The 13,754-nt window shown below is 41.7% G+C and overlaps 1 protein-coding gene across 10 annotated transcripts in view; it reads left to right on the top strand.

Annotated features, from left to right (window-relative positions):
- IGF2BP2 (insulin like growth factor 2 mRNA binding protein 2) overlaps positions 1-13,754 on the top strand; it is a 163,582-nt gene that overhangs the window by 66,914 nt on the left and 82,914 nt on the right. The window lies entirely within an intron of this gene.

Raw genomic sequence — 13,754 nt, 5'->3', positions numbered from 1 at the left:
AGTTTGAAGTAAGCAGATAATTAATGTTGAAAGCATAAGAATCATAGAAAATTAAAATATAGGGGCGCCTGGGTGGCTCAGTCGTTAAGTGTCTGCCTTCGGCTCAGGTCCTGATCCCAGGGTCCTGGGATCGAGCCCCACATCAGGCTCCCTGCTCTGTGGGGAGCCTGCTTCTCCCTCTCCCACTCCCCCTGCTTGTGTTCCCTCTCTCGCTGTGTCTCTCTGTCAAATAAATAAAATCTTTAAAAAAAAAAAAAAATTAAAACATAGTAATTCCACTGATACTTGACAGATAATTGATAATTCCATGGGTAATTGTCCTTAACTGCTAGTGATTTGGAAATGATTTATTTTGGAGTTTTCTGTGTCTCTGACTTATTTCTTTGATTTACCTGCTTTTGCTTTTGTTTGTTATTTTGCTTCTTGCCCAATTACACTTCCAAAAGAAGGCAGGTCCAGAATGAAAAAGAGCCCACATTCAAATTTATCACAGCCACCTTTGGATACCTAGATCTTTACAGATCAACTTTTCAGCTTGAAGCATCAGAGAAATCCTTTTCTTGTCCTGCTTCCAGACATTAGAGTATTTTCTCTTCTCCCATAAAATATTTCAGGTAGGGCGCCTTGGGTGGCTCAGTTGGTTAAGCGACTGCCTTCGGCTCAGGTCATGATCCTGGAGTCCCTGGATCGAGTCCCGCATCGGGCTCCCTGCTCAGCGGGGAGTCTGCTTCTCCCTCTGACCCTCCCCCCTCTCATGTACTCCCTCTCTCAAATAAAAATAAATAAAATCTTAAAAAAAAAATATTTCAGGTAATTTCTACAGGAATCTCTATCTCCAGAATCTATCATTTAAATGAAAATCTAAATAAAAATTATAAATAGGTGTCTTGCATAAGGTGGTATATGTTCTTGTGAGCTTTGTCCCCACTTCTGTTCCACTCTCATATAGTCTTTCTCCTAGAAGCTTATAAATCAAAGTATGCCTCATACCATGGACCTGCCTTTTTTTATCCCAGAAGAGACATTCAGTTTAAACTAGGGTTCCAGTGCTAGCAAGGCTAGTCCTTTTGAATTATATCCTACCCTAGCTGGCCTCCCCAGTGCTGCTCAGGAGAATAATTAATCACCATCTAGTAGATCAGTCCTGTTGTTACTGGGAGGATGTGGAGTTGGCCATGTGAGAAGCAGCTCCACAGCAGAGCAATGCCTGCCGTTTGGAGCCCTTATCCTTGGAATGCTGATGTTTGGAACCAGCAGGTTTTACGTCTGTAGTTGCTACGAACGGTCTGGTACACCTGGCATCAGTAGCTCTGAAAGATGGCTTCCTGTACCATCGAATGCCCCCTGCTGACTCGGGATGTTCCCAGGCAAAATGTGTCATGCCACATAGACTATATCTTAAGTTATATGGAAAACAGGCTTACTTTTTATTTATTTTTTTATTTTTTTAGATTTTATTTATTTATTTGAGAGAGAGACAGAGAGACAGAGATAGTGAGAGAGAGCATGAGTGGGGAGGAGAGGGAGAAGCAGGCTCCCCGCTGAGCAGAGAGCCTGATGTGGGGCTCGATTCCAGGATCCTGGGATCATGACCTGGGCTGAAGGCAGTGGCTTAACTGACTGAGCCACCCAGGTGCCCCTAGGCTTACTTTTTAGAATTACATTAAATTAGAATGGACTAGGGGCAGGAAGGGGTGGATTTCCCAGTAAACTGTGGCTACACATTTTTGTGTTTTCAAGTAGGTTTGGGGGTCTGTGGGGTCCTTAGATGATAGGATAGATTCTCTTAAGTCTGGAGTGGTTTAATTGTGGTTCTACCTGAAGGAAGGTCACCTTCTCAAACCTAGGTTTGAGTTCTTGGCTCTTCAGTTAGCGAGGAGTGTAAAGGAATGGACGTGGTCTTGTCAAAAAGAGAACTTTCAGACCACCCACCAAACCAGAGGTAGGCTAGGACTTTTTTTCTATGTACAGCCTCCCACAACTTATGATTTTTATTGCTACCCAGTGGCATTTGCAGTATAAAATGGTGCCAGTGACATTTCAACCTGTTGGGAAACAGCTAAACTGTGTACTACAACCAGAGCTGTTTGTTTGGTCAGCTACTTCAGGCTCTCATTTTTGTGGCCAGTGTTTTGTTTATGAGTGTCTTCTCCTCTATGGTTTCCGGCTTCAGCGATGAGGGGTGGGAGTTGTGGGGACTTGGGGGAGAGGGCAGACAGAAGATGATTGGGCTCATTTCATTTCCTGAATCCTGTTAAGCATTCTTGCATTTCTTGGTTCCATCTTGGCTGGGCAGCATTTCCCACTAGTTTGTCAGACCAGCTTTCCCAGCCACCTCTGGGGGCGGGAAGGAAAACCACACCTTGCTCTGTGTCACCAGTTAACAGGCAGAGTTTTGTTCAGTAAATATTTATAGAACTTCCCTATTAACCTCGAACCCTGCAACCTTGTACCTTTGAAAAGTTTATTCTCCCTCCCTGGCCTCCCAAGTAACCGTTTGGGTCCAGGCAGTACATCTCAGAAGGACAGCGATGGTGCCCTTTATCTCAGACTGGGCACCACAGAAATACATCCTTCCTGATCTAAACCCTGAACTTGGTGGACTGTGCCCCTTTTTTAGGGTGAGAGAGCAGAGCGTTCGTGGGAAAGGGACAGGGGCAGATTGTCTTTCACGATATCCCCCTTTGATTTGTCAAGTTAAACCCTTGTGATCAGAGGAAGTGCAGAGCAGCGTAGGGAGAGGAATAAGCCTGCAAACCCAGTGAGCTGCAGCCTTCCCTGGCTCTGCACACAGCAACAATAAGGTCATCAACCTGCATGAGCTGTTACCTTGTCCATGAGAGAGAAAGAAGTGCCCTCTGGTAATTTTGGAAATAAAAGTAGATACAACCTAAATATCCAGCAATAAGGAATTCGTTTATTAACTAGGATTTATCTTTAAGCAATACTATGTTGAATTTTTTTTAAGATTTATTTATTTATTTGAGAGAGAGAGAGCACGAGTGGGAGGGGCAGAAGGAGAGGGAGAGAGAATCTCAAGCAGACTCTGTGCCCAGCGCAGAGCCTGAGGTGGGGCTCGATCTCAAGACCATGAGATCACAACCTGAGCCAAAACCAAGAGTCCAGTGCTCAACCGACTGCACCACCCAGGCTCCCCCTATGTTGAATTTTTAATGCTTTATAAAAATGTGATATGTTGGAGAGAAAAGATGAAACATCATGGAAAGCATGATTCCAGTTTTATAAAAACAAAGAAGGGGGGGCGCCTGGGTGGCTCAGTCGTTAAGCGTCTGCCTTCAGCTCAGGTCATGATCCCGGGGTCCGGGGATCGAGCCCCGCATCGGGCTCCCTGCTCGGCGGGAAGCCTGCTTCTCCCTCTCCCACTCCCCCTGCTTGTGTTCCCTCTCTCGCTGTGTCTCTCTGTCAAATAAATAAATCTTTAAAAAAAAAAAAAAAAAAAAAAAAGAAGGGAGCGGTGCCTGGGTGGCTCAGTCAATAAAGCATCCGACTTTTGGTTTCGGCTCAGGTCATGATCTCAGGGCATGAGATCGAGCCCCGAGTTGGGTTCCACACTGAGCAAGGAGCTTGCTTAAGATTTTTTCTTTCCCTCTGCCCCGCCTCCCCTGCTCACGTGTGCGCGTTCTCTTTCTCTTTCAAAAAGAAAAGAAAAGGGGGGGGGAAGCATCAAGTTGTTAATAGTTTTCTTTGGGAATATGGGAGAGTTTTAACCTTCTTTTCCAATCTCCTGCAGTGAACATTTATTACCTTTTGTTCTTTTTGTTGCAGATTTATACACAAAAGTACATAAAACACATATATGAAGGTTCATGAATGAGTCTAAAGTGAATACCCGTGTAACCACTACCCAGGTCAAGAACATTAAAAGCAACATGACTTTTAGCATTGGAATACTGATAATAAAAATGTTATTGAAAATTACTTTTCCCGAGTCCCTAACGTGGCTATGGTAGAAATAAAATAAGACTGTATATGAAAGTGCGTATGCTTATTAAGTCTTAAAACATCTATCAAACATAAGCAGTTATCTTTCTCCTCTAAAGTGCCAAATAGGACAGGTGCACATGAGCAATAAGTCATTTGCTGAAGCTTGTGTCATACAGAGATTTGCACTGAAAACGTGTCAGTGATCCCACTTGTCCTATCTGCATGTTCTTCCCTCACAGGGAAACCCTGCTGCACAGTCTTGGACCCCAGGAGAGGTGTCTCTGACAGACTCGATGTAAAAATCTTTTTCCTCCTTTTCAGACTGGATACCCTTGGTTTTCTGTGATTCTCTGGGTGGTTGCATGTGGTGGAAGAAGGTTGTGTGAGTGCGTTGATGAGTTGATTTCACCAAAGTCAGAATTCCAAGCAGTCATGTTTTTATACTTTATTATTGAATTATCGAGTCTTTCGCCTCTTGATTTGAAGTTTGACTGGAAACAGGCAATGAATCAATCATAACTGAATCCTTTCATCTGTTATTGTTGTCAAGGCTGCTCCAAATTTGTTGGGCCTTGTGCAGAGTGAAAATGGGAGGGCCCTTTTTCAAAAACACAGGGAAAAAGTCTTTTAAAGGTACTGAAATATAGAGCTTTTCCCTTTCGTCCATGGTCTCTGTCTTGACTTGTCATGGTGTACTTTATTTGCTATTTCATGTCACTCTAAGTAAGGGAAATTTTAAAATTTTAATTATTATGATGAATTTTACTGTTTACCTTTATAAGGTACGATGCCAGTTTATTTTATTTTTATTAAGTTTTTAATTTTAATTCCAGCAGAGTTAACATACAGTGTTATGTTAGTTTCAGGTATATAGTGATTCAGCAGTTCTATACATTACTCGGTGCTCATCATGATAAATGTACTCTTATTTCACCCGTCCCCCCACCCCTTCCTTCCCCTCTGGTAGCCATCTGTTTGTTCTCTGTAGTTAAGAGTCTGTTTCTTGGTTTGTCTCTCTCATTTTTTTCTCCCTTTGTTCATTTGTTTTGTTTCTTAAATTCCACATCTGAGTTTAAAATGCAAATAGAAGCATTTAATCCATATGCAAAATCACGGACATTAGAAAATTTATATTTTGTAGCTCATACATTGTTCTTACAGGAACAGTGGAAATACTGCACCGAACAAACTCAGCCATTTTTATTTCACGTAATATGTGCATGTTCTACCAACACTCCCTTTGGCTTACTGACAGTGAGGACTAATGGGAAATAAGCTACAGATTGCCCTATCTTTTCCCTTCCTTTTACATCAGACATGATCATTTTCAGTGTAAGTGGTTAGCTAACATGGGAAAGTAACATGAGGGAGAAAGGATAGTATAGGGTTCCTTGGTTGGTTGTGTTTCTTAGGACGGTATTGCCTTATTTCTACCTTCAAGACAAATTCTGGTGCCAATGGAAAGCATTCTTTCTTGGGTCTGCACCTCCACTCACTCAGTCATTGACCTCACGTGCTTACCTTGAGCTTGCTCTGAGTCTTGCTGAAATCCCACGTATGGTGGGTCCACCAGAATTCTGTGCTCCTAGGATGGCATGAATGCTCCATGCAATCGGGATGACAAACAGAGCAACATGCACATTACCTGTATCTCCTCTGCTTGTACACATGCTCCGCTATTCTATTGAACTTCACTTTCAGAACACAAATTCAAAGATAAAATTATTAAGAATTCCTCTGTGGCCCCAGGAGAGCATTAAACAAAGTGAGGTGCAGGGCCCTGAGTGATCGTACAGGCTGCCGTGGCCGGGAAGCTGGCCCTATTGTTATTTTTGTAATCCTAATGACCGGTTCTTGTTGTCACCCTTCCCATGGCTTTCTGTTCTGGGTTTCGAGTCCTTATCTGTAATCCTTTTGGGCCCAGAGCTCTGTTCAGGGCGAATTCTAGGCTTTTTGACCCTGACAAATAGCAGTCATTCGTAGTACCAGGTACACTTGCTGTTGGTACCAGTTCATTTTTCATTATGTGTTTATCAGTCAGACACATTAGCCCAGGGATTTTGAATAGGAAAGAAAGAATGCTGAGTCGAAAAGGCCAAGCTCTTGGAATTTAAGAAGTTTAATAAAAATCAAAATTTATAACTAGCAGCTTCAAAACTGTACTTTTGCTGGCTGCAAGGTATTCTCCCTTTGTTACTGTTGGGTTTATAAAATTGTCAGTGTACTGGTAAGCTGTTTGCAAACCAGTAACTTTCTGAACTTATCTCTGAGAGGTTATTGGAGTATTTTGCCCCTGTGCCTTCGATAGAAAATTCCTCAGAAAATATCTAAAAATTCTTTCCATTTCAACAGACTGTCAACTAATCTTGAGAGGCTGTTGAGTAAATGGAGGCTACAGAGCTTGGTAGTTAAGAGCATAAGTTCCGGTTGGGCAGACCCTAGTTCACATCCTGGCGTAGACTCTTACTCGGTATATGATTTTGGGCAAGTCACCTATGGTTCTGAGCTTGGATTCCTCACCTGTGAAGAGGAAGTAGTAGAGTAGCTAGCTTAAAGGATTATGCTTGTTAATATAGAGAAAATGTTTGACACAGAATGGGCATTCACTTTTAACTATTATGCTTATAGTATAAACTGAAAAAAAAAGTCTTCAAATGACTGTATTTGTGAGGTTAGATGAATAATAGTATTATCAGATTAATAAGTAGTCTAGTCTAGTTCTGTAGTTCAGAACTAGTTCTAGTTCTGAAATCTGGCAGATAGCCATGAAACACAAAGGAGAAAAATGGTGTCGTCTGTATCAAACTGAATGTTTGAGAACAGGAGCTGTGAGCCATGCATTTCAGTATCCCCAGCCCAGCACAGTGGCTAGCACATAGTAGGTGCTTACTGATTAAATGAAGAATGAATAAATAGGTAAATATTTTATTTTTCACCTTGTTTGACTTCTATCCTTCTAAATTTATAAACAAACCACGAGATATATTGTGGGTTTTCTATGTGTGAGGATCCCCTTTGCTTTTTGACAACCGAAAAAAAAAAACAAAAAAACCAGACAAAACCTGGTGGCATCTTTACTTTTAATAAAGATGGGATAACTGATAATTTCCCATATCTGAACACAGGTTTGACCTGTGAATCCTGGGCTCAGTGACAGATGGTCTGAAGCCTCAGCTGGGATCTGGGCTGCATTGTGGGCCTGGACAGAAACCAAAGCTCTGTGTGGTTGCTTACCTGGGCTCTGGGGTCATAGCCTTCCCCTAGAGCTCCGGGCAGGAGAAGCTGTCTCCATGATGCATGCAGCATCAGAGATGTTAAGTGTCTGCTCCCAGCCAAGCCCAGCTGCATTCCAGCAGGTGGTGGTGATTCCTAGGGAGACAGGAGAAAAACAGGCTGTCGTTTAGATTGAGGGAAGATCTGTTTGCCTTTTGACAACAAAGCCTTTAGGAAGATATTTGAGCCATAGGGTGCAATTTGAAGGGCTTAAATTTAAGTGAAAATAATTGACAAAGTAATTCAGAAGTCATTTTCTAATGATTTATAAAAGACCAGAGAGGCCCTTTTGTATGTGATTTTCTGCCAATTCTATTTAAGTCCTCTGCAGTTTAAACACCAGAGGATTAGTGACCTGGAGAGGTGTTTTCAGCTTTGAAAATTATGGAATAAATTAGAGGCTTTTGACCCAGTATAGTTGCAGTTGTCTCCTCCACCCCCATTTAAAGTGTGCTGCAGAAATTCATGTTCTGTAAGAGTTTTTCAGAACAGTTAGATTCCAGACATGGGTATTTATATTTGCCACTACTGACCTGTGAAAACACATAAAAGGGCAGCTTTTAGGGATATTTTTATTATTTGAAAATGATATGATGTCAAAATAGATTTTTATATTATTTTAAGATTTACTTATTTATTTTAGAGCGTGAGTGTGAGCAGGGGCTGGGGGAGGGGCAGAGGGAGAGGAAGAGAGAATCCTCAAGCAGACTCCCTGTCGAGCATGGATCCCAGCACGGGGGTCAATCCCAGGAACCCAAGACTACAGCCTGCGCCAGAATCGAGAGTTGGCCACTCAACCTATTGAGCCACCCAGGTGCCCCATACTATTTTTAAACTGGATTTTGTGTAGATCCAATTGATTATTTTTTAGTAGAAGGGAGTTATTAATCTCATTTCTATTCCCTCCTACCTTATTTGAGAAAACTATTTTTTTAAGTTTTTATTTGAAGTCCAGTTAGTTAGCATAGTGTCATATTTGTTTCAGGTGTACAACTTAGTAATTCAACACTTCCATACAATACCCGGTGCTCATCACAGCAAGTGCACTCCTTAATCCCTATCACTTGTTTAACTCATCCCCCACCTACCTCCCCTCTGGTAACCATCAGTTTGTTTTCTATAGTTAAGAGTCTGTTTCTTGCTTTGTCTCTCTCTCTCTCTCTTATTTTTTTTCCCCCTTTGCTTGTTTTGTTTCTTAAATGAGGAAATTATTTAAGGGTCATTAAGGATTAAATATCCTCTTACAGTTTGACAATCTAATTTTTAAAGATTGTATTCAACAAAATGTCTCCCTACTTGTTTTTGTGAAAGTGTTCTCTGTGAAGGAAGGAGGAGAAATCTTGCACCTTCAGTTGTTGGATGAAGTAGCGGGAAGATTTGCTGATTGCTTTTCCATGGACAGAAATGCAACTGCAAATGATAAAGAGAGATGATAACCCTGAACCTACCCATGAGGCTTGAATGTGGATTGCTAAGATTTTATATAATAAAAGTTGCTGTGGGGAGGATTCTAGTGGCTACACAAACCAGCAACTGGGTCCTGTGCCTGGATTACTCTCCTTTCTTCCTTTTCTGGTCATGACCTCAGCTTACCCTGAAGCTTATTACCCTTCAAAACCCAACTCAGATGTCACCACTTCCTTGAAGCCTTCCTGACTATTCTCGGCTGCTTTGCCTGTGTGGCTTTTGCATTTTAGTTGCACTTCTTAAGGAAGGAGCACTTTCCGTAGTATTCTGTAATTATTGGTATTTATCTTTTGCACTGGATTTATGAGTCCTTTGAGGGTAGAGTCATCTTTGTGGTCTAACCCCCAGTATATTGCCTGGAAAGTAATAAGCACTCAAAGATTCTATTGAACACTCAACTACCAGAAGGCAATACCAAAATAGGTACCCCGTGGGGATATTTTGTGTTGGTAGAAATGAATTTATTTTAGATTTCCTCCTGTTTATGACTTCTAAAAGCAATCCATTAGATGGGGAAAAAGATAATACCCAGTGTTGGCAATAGTATGGTAAGAGATATTTGTACTTTGGTGGTAAGGGTATAAACTGGCACACCCTTTCTGGGAAACTATTTGGAAATTTGAGGCTTAAATATGGGCATAACCTTTGACCTAGTAATTCTGTTTCTTACAATTTGTTCTAAGGAAATAATAAATCACTCTACTGTTTCAAAGCATAATCAAAGGAACAACAGTTATATGTTAATTATACCTCAATAAAATTTTTTAAAGTATAGCAGCAACAGCTTTCTAATATTATGTGATTGAAAGCAAGTATGTAGTGAGTTCCTGAGAACTTGAGATGATGACAACTTCTTGAAGTGCTTCTTTTATGTTTACCTTATCATCCAGCCCATTGTCTTGCATGTAGTAGAGGTTGAATACTTTTAATGAGTAAATGAGTAATTTCATACATTGAAATAAAAAATATCAAGTCTATGTTCACCCATATCATCCAGCCCACTGTCCTGCATATAGAAGTTCAATAAATACTTTCAGTGAGTAAATAAATGAGTAATTCCATAAATTGAAATTTAAAAGCCCATCAAATCCATAGAATAAGGTAACCATTACTCCTGATGCTACCACCAGATTTAATAACCATTAAATGTTGCTGTGGGGAGGATTCCAATCTTATTTTTCTTTGTTTAGGCTTTTAAAATTATATGAGTAATATATATGCATATTCTTTTTGAATAGTACTTTATAATCTGCAAAGTGTTTTTATATTTTATCTTCTCTCAAATCAGAAGAGGTACCACTCCCACTTTATAGAAGGGACAACTGAGGCTTACAGCAGAGCCAGGATTAGAACTATCACTTCTGACTCCTGGCCCAGTATTCTTTTTACTATAGGAGTCTTTGGGAAACTCTTAGGAAACAGGGAGTACCTAGCATGTTTATTAAGGGCGGGTATGCATCAGTTCCAGAAAGATGTTGACAGATTAGAAGGAATTTAAAGAGGAGCCAACACTGCTGGAAGGAAGGACATAGGAGAGATGAAAGGAGCTAAATATGTATAGCTTGGCCAAAGGATGATTAAAGGGGATATGATAACAGTCCCTAAGAATGTGAAGGATGTAAACATCATGGAAAGAGAAAATGTATTTAGAACCAATCAAAGCAGTACATAAAAAGAAATAAAAATTAACGCTAAATATCAAAAAAAGCTGTTTCATGGAGAGACTTGCTAGCTTGTAAATTGGAATCCCAAGAGAAGTATCAAAAGCCCCATATATAGAAGGCATTTACGACTGAGCTCTCCTGCTTACATTTGGGGAGGGCTTTCTAGTTCTAATTTTGATGACTGAGATCATGGCCCTTCCTAGCATGGATTTGCCACCCAGTTCTGATTGCACAGTTTTGCATATCAGGGTCAAAAGAAAGAGTCTTGTTACACTCTTGTAGAAGCCATACTCAGGCACGTCCCCAGCGTCATGCAGTCCAACCTTGCTGACTGTCCATGAAGCCTAAATTGAAACCCTAAGAGTGTGGCTGTTTAACTCTGCAATCAGGTGATTCCTCCCTCCATGGTGCCCCCTGCTGGGCATTTCAGGTTGTGAGCAAGATACAGAGGAGCCTCCCTGCTGCAAAATTAACAGCCACAGTTGGTGAGCAAGTGGAAACATTCCTGAGGGAGCCTAGGAGGCACTGCAGTCCTTTGTCCTGTGAATGCAGTTAAGACATTGCCATTGCCTGGGTAGGAAGTGATCTTGCACATATTGCGTGTGTGAAGTCACGTCCCGGGAGAGGCACCAGAGCCCATGGGGACATCAAATAAAATCTGAGGCCAAAGCTGTAAAAGGTATTCACCATTCACTGGGATGTAGCCACAGAATTATCTCTACCCCACAGGAGTCATGCAAGAGAGATGTCCAAACTAAACAGGAATTTAGAGAGCAGTCTTAAAAGGAGTGTGATGTTCGAAATGGGAAGGGATCAGAGGTCTGTTGGGGCCCTTGGAAGGAGCTGGAAGGCATTCAGACTTGCAAAAGAGTGGGCCACCCCACCTCTGAGACCACATGAAGCTAGGCTCAGTGCCATCTTAGACCAAAAGGTGCCAGTTCGGCTTCAACCAGGTGCAGGAGCACCCAGCCTTAACGGTCTGGTGAATTTGATCTGGAAAATTGAACAGGACTGAAAATGGTGATCTGGGGTCCCTTTGGGCCCTGTGACACCACCACTAGGAAAACGACCTGAGAGGGAGGGAAGATTCTTAGAGATCAGACCCAGCACCCTGGCAAGGCAGAACTGGGCTAGGACTTGAGTTAACAAATATATGCATGTAGTTTGTAAACTAACCTTTCCTCCTGCCCGTGCAGCCTTCCTCCCATTCCTGCTTATTCACTCACTCAGCAAACTCGGTCAGCCCCACTTCTGTGGCCAGTGAGGAGCCTGATGAGAAGGATCTGAAGCCCATGATGGTACAGGATCCGGGGGACACTGGATAGTGGCAGAACTGTGATAAAACCTGGGTCTTCAGGTTTCTAGGGCAGGGAGCCTCCCCTCTGCTGCATAAAGCTTATTATCTCCTCCCAGAGGAGCTCTGTCATTTTGCTTTTCTTTCCTGAATGAGGACTTGGCATCAAGACAGCCACAGATAAGACACACGGTGTCATAAAAGCAAAGATAGGAGAACTGTATACTCCTTAGCAGTCTATATCGATACTCTAAATCCTTTAAGATGGAATCTGCTGTGCAAATAGGTTATTAAGGGATTTAAATATATTTTCATGTGTACATATTGTCATAAAATGCAGTTCTGTGACATAAAGCACATTAAGTTGTTTTCTTTAGCAATCAGTGTAATTCAGAATTCTGTCCTTTTGCAATAAGGACTGTGTGTTGTGGCTTGAGAGCCTGCTATGTGCTCTTTGGTGCATGGATGATATCGGTATCTTCACTATTACACCTTGAGGGAGGAGTTGCTTTTCTCTCCATTCTGCCGTGGGGAGACTGAGACACACTGGAGTTGAGGAATTGGCCAAGGTCACAGGGTAAGTGGTAAAATCTGGATTTGAAACCATGCAGTCTGGCTGCAAAGTTCAAGCCCTTTACCATTTGTGCTATACTGTCTCTCACAAGAGAAGGCCTTTGGAGTTAACATTTTAGCCTGAATCTCATAGGATCTGCCCAAGAAATTTGAGTTTTCAGTTAATTTCCCGGTCCTAAGCAACACTTAAAATTATTCTAGTCCATGTGAATGCTGCCGTAGAACACTGTAGACAAGTGTCAGCACACTTCTCACCTCATTGGAAACCCATAAAAGTAATTGCCAGGTGTTAACACACACTTTAAAAAAAAAAAGAGCTTTAACACTGCAAAGGCAAGCAAAGCCTCCTGGATCTCCCCAGTGTATGATTCTTTGCTCAAAGTAAGTGGAACGGATGGATGGAGGCACTGAATGATTGAGTTATGGGTTTTGATTATGCTCTTAAAGGGAACTAAGGAAAATGTGTATAGGATTGGGAAATCAGAAGACATTAGTTCAAGTTTGGGCTCTAACATCATTCCCCCTTTACCCTTGGGCAAGTCATTTTGCCTCTGAGTGTGTTTCCTCATCTTTAAGATGAGGTTGGTACTGGGGCACCTGGGTGGCTCAGTTGGTTAAGCGACTGCCTTCGGCTCAGGTCATGATCCTGGAGTCCCGGGATCGAGTCCCACATGGGGCTCCCTGCTCAGCAGGGAGTCTGCTTCTCCCTCTGACCCTCCTCCCTCTCACACTCTCTGTCTCTCATTCTCTCTCTCACAAATAAATAAAATCTTAAAAAAAAAAAAAAAAAGATGAGGTTGGTACTTTTCACCCTTCCCACCCTCACAGAGCTATTGTTAGAATTACATGAGATAATACATGTGAAAAGGGTTTGACCTACATAACTGTGCAGATGCTCATTATCCTGAGGCTCAGGGGTCCCAGAGAGAGGTGCCAGAGCAGAGGTGGGAATTTAAGTTTCCCTTGGCTACCCTATTAAAAAGGAAGTGTGCACCCTCTTGTGGCGAAGTGTGAGGGTTAAGGGAGCCTTCTGAAAAATGCTGGAAGGTTGTTACTGGGGTTTTTAAAAGTTATCTCCAGAAATCCTTTCCCATTAATGAATGTACACACTCTTTCTAAACAAAAACTTAAATTGCAGTGTAAATAAATTGCTTAGTCTTTACCCAGTTTTGTTTGCATTGAGAGATACTACATATTTTTCTTCAATCAGAATAAATGTTTTCCTCCATTTCATTCCTGTTTCATTCATAGAGGTTTTTTTTTTCCTAGACTACTGTATTTATTTTGGTTTCCTTTGTCTGTTTGCATTTACTTTTTTTATCTGATTTAATGCCTGTTAAATTTTTCATGCACAGTTAGAGCATACCGTGTCTGCCTGTGCTAACACAGGGCTTCTGGCACCTACCCATATAGTAGATGCTCAATAAATGGTGCTGAGTGGATGCTGACAATCTTCTTAAGCATTCCTCAGTTCCTTTCCCTGTTTTACCTGTGGGCACCCCCTTTTCCTTGGCATCAGTTTTCCTGAAACATACAGA

The sequence above is a fragment of the Leptonychotes weddellii genome, chromosome 1 (assembly GCF_054177405.1).
Source record: "Leptonychotes weddellii isolate Sample4059 chromosome 1, ASM5417740v2, whole genome shotgun sequence".
NCBI lineage: Eukaryota > Metazoa > Chordata > Mammalia > Carnivora > Phocidae > Leptonychotes > Leptonychotes weddellii.
This window is presented reverse-complemented; position numbering and strand designations above follow the sequence as displayed.